Raw genomic sequence first — 3,128 nt, forward strand, 5'->3', positions numbered from 1 at the left:
TTTTTTTTTTTTTTTAGTTTTATATTATTATAAAAGTTGAAAAATTTTATATAAAATATTTTATATCGATCGAAATTAATAAAATTTTCCCTCGATAATTTATTTTAAGTAATAATAATAATAATAATAATAATTACGGTAAAAAAAAAATTGGAAAAATAATTATATGTATGTGTATATTTATAAGGAAGAAATTATTTAAGGTTTTTGTTTACTTTCAAGGTCATTGACCCGGAACTTTAAAAATAGTTTTACAATTTCTCCTAAGGATGTCGTCGTTGTCGATTAAAAAAAAAAAAAACATTTCTATTCAATAAAAATAGGAAAATATAATTTTTTTTTTTTTTAAACAACCTATTTAGTCAAAACAAACCTTTTAATCATAATAAATTAAAAGGATTTACATAATAATAATAATAATAAATGGTTTTAATAAGTTTTTAAGGATTCATTTGCAACAACGTTTTTTTTTTTATTTTTGGAATTAAAAATATTTCAACGACTCTTATCCTCCGTTCATTTTTTTTTTTTTTTCATTTTATTTTTTTTTATTTTATTTTTTTTTTTACAACAAACTTAATACGCCCCTGAAGAGGGGGACCAAGATTCATTTATGTTATATAAAATGTAAAAACTCACAAAATTAATTAAAGAATTTCCATTTCACTCTCTGCATAATAATAAATTTATTCTTTTGCTCCTCCTCCTCGTACAAAAAAACTAACTTTTCATCGTTTTATCTTTTTTCCTTTTTTTTTTTCCTCTCTTTTTCCCTTTCATTTTTTTTTTTTTTTTGTTACCCCCCCCCTTGCTTTCCATGTTATTCTGACAAAAAAGTCAGAGATTATTGGGTTTAAAAAAAAAAAGCGAGGGGCAAAGAAAAAAAAAATTTTTTTTGCTGATTTTTAATTAATTAAAAAATTTAAAAAAAATTACAACTAAAATGTCAGGCAAATAAATTTTTTTTTTCACGAAAAAACATCGCTAATTAATAATTATTTAAAAAAAAAATTTAATTTTTTTATATAAGAAAAATGAGAAAAGGAAAAAGTAAAAGAGAGAGAGAGAGAGAGAAAGAGACACACTCACACACAAACAAATGATTTTTTTTTTTTAAATATTTAAATAAGAAAGAAAAAATTTTAAAAGTTTGTTTGTCTTCTTGATTGTTTTTTTTCTCCCCCCTTAATAATAATAATAAATTATAATAATATAATGTTTATAAGTTATTCTAATAATAATAATAATAATAATAATAATAATAATAATAATAATAATAATTAGTCAATAAAAAATTTTTATCACGCTTAATAAATTTCAATTTAAATGAAAAATTTGTCGTTGTTTTTTTTTCTCTTTTTATTATTTTCATTTTCAAACCATTTTATTTTTCCTTTTTTATTTTTCCTTTTTTTCCTTTTTTTTTTTTTTTTTGAAAATCTCATTCATTTGTCGTCAAATAGCAATCAACACCACTTTTCCAACCACTTTAACCCGGACAAACAACTTAAAAATCAATTGTCGTCTCACAATTAACGATTGTAAAAGGAAGAAATAAAAAAAAAAAAATTTTTTTCTTTTTTGCTTCCCTTTTATTTCTTTTCAACTTCCTTTTCTTAACATTATTTTTCCTTCACCCTTTATATATGTATATATATTTTCATCTTTTTCTTTTTACACTCTCTCTGTCTTTTTCTCTCATGGTTTATGGAGTGTAAAATCGGGTTAAGTTGACTGTGAGATGTCGCACGAGGAACAAATGTTTCTTTTTACTTTCAGAGTCGTTACTTAAAACCATCAGTTAGTGTGTGTGTGTGTGTCTTTGCATATTTTCCACCTTTATTTCATTTTCTTATTTTAAAATGAATATTTAAATAACTCTAACATCATCATCATCATTTTTTTATAATTATTCTTCCTTCCTTTTTCCCTTTCTCCCCCATCTCTCTCCCCTTCCCCCTTCCTTTTTTCTTTCGGTGGTTTTAAAAACAATCTTATATCCATTTAACGTTAACGGAAAATAACTTTTCCTTTCCTTTTTTTATTTTATCATTCATTTAATACCGTAAAATTTATTATCACATAATCAATAATCGTTTTTCCCCTCTATTATTATTATTATTATCATTTTTCCACGCCACAAACCAATCACAACAACCGAAAAAAAAGACAGGCATTATCATCGAATTATCCATAATAAAATTTTTTTTAAATTTTTATTACCACTGTTGTGCGTAATCACAATACTTAACTTATCTACGTGAAATCGTTATCAAAAGAGTAGTACACAAACGAAAAGAAACATAAATAAAAAAAATTTTATGTACATAAGTAAGATTTTAAACGTAATAATTAATTAAAAACGAGCGACAAAAACATCAAACAAATTGTTTTGAAACATTTATAAAAAAGGGGGAAAATTAAAAAGAAAACTCGTTTATCTAATTATAATAATTAAAAATATTATTATTATCATTATTGTAATGCCAATTAAATTATTTTAATAAAATTAATTTGTTTAATTAATAATAAAAATAATAATGATGATGATAATTTTTAATTTTCTCTTTAACGTTTAATTAAAATCACTTGAAGTCGACACACATTAAACAAGAATTTAAATAAATTTAAATTCTTTAACTAAATAATAATAATAATAATCTATAATTAAACAGCAATTTAAGTTGTAGTAGTGGTGGTGGTGGTAGTAGCAGTAGTAATAATAATAATAATAATAATAATAATATTTTTTCCCCGCTTTTTTCACTTTAAGAAACTAATAATAAATTTTTTAGTTTTTGAAATGTATGGTTTAAGGGTTGACACAGAGAGAGAGAGAGAGAGGGGGGGGGGAGAGAGAGAGAGAGGGGGGAGAGAGAGAGTTGTTGTGAGTTTAGTTTAAAGTTAGTAGTCAAAAGTTAAACGTTGGCAAAAAAGAAAAATGTTAAATATTAGCGTTTTTAATTTTTTTTTTTTATATAAAAGACATAAAAATATAGTATAATGAATTTTCGGGTAGGAAAAAAAGAAAGAAAGAAAAAGGCGCCCTCAGGACAGACGCTGTTGAAAATTTATAAAGTCAGTGCACGCCTTCTCGTCTCAAAAGCATAAAAGAACCTTTTTTTTTT

The sequence above is a fragment of the Pediculus humanus genome, genomic scaffold, assembly GCF_000006295.1.
Source record: "Pediculus humanus corporis 1103172108286 genomic scaffold, whole genome shotgun sequence".
Taxonomy (NCBI): domain Eukaryota; kingdom Metazoa; phylum Arthropoda; class Insecta; order Psocodea; family Pediculidae; genus Pediculus; species Pediculus humanus.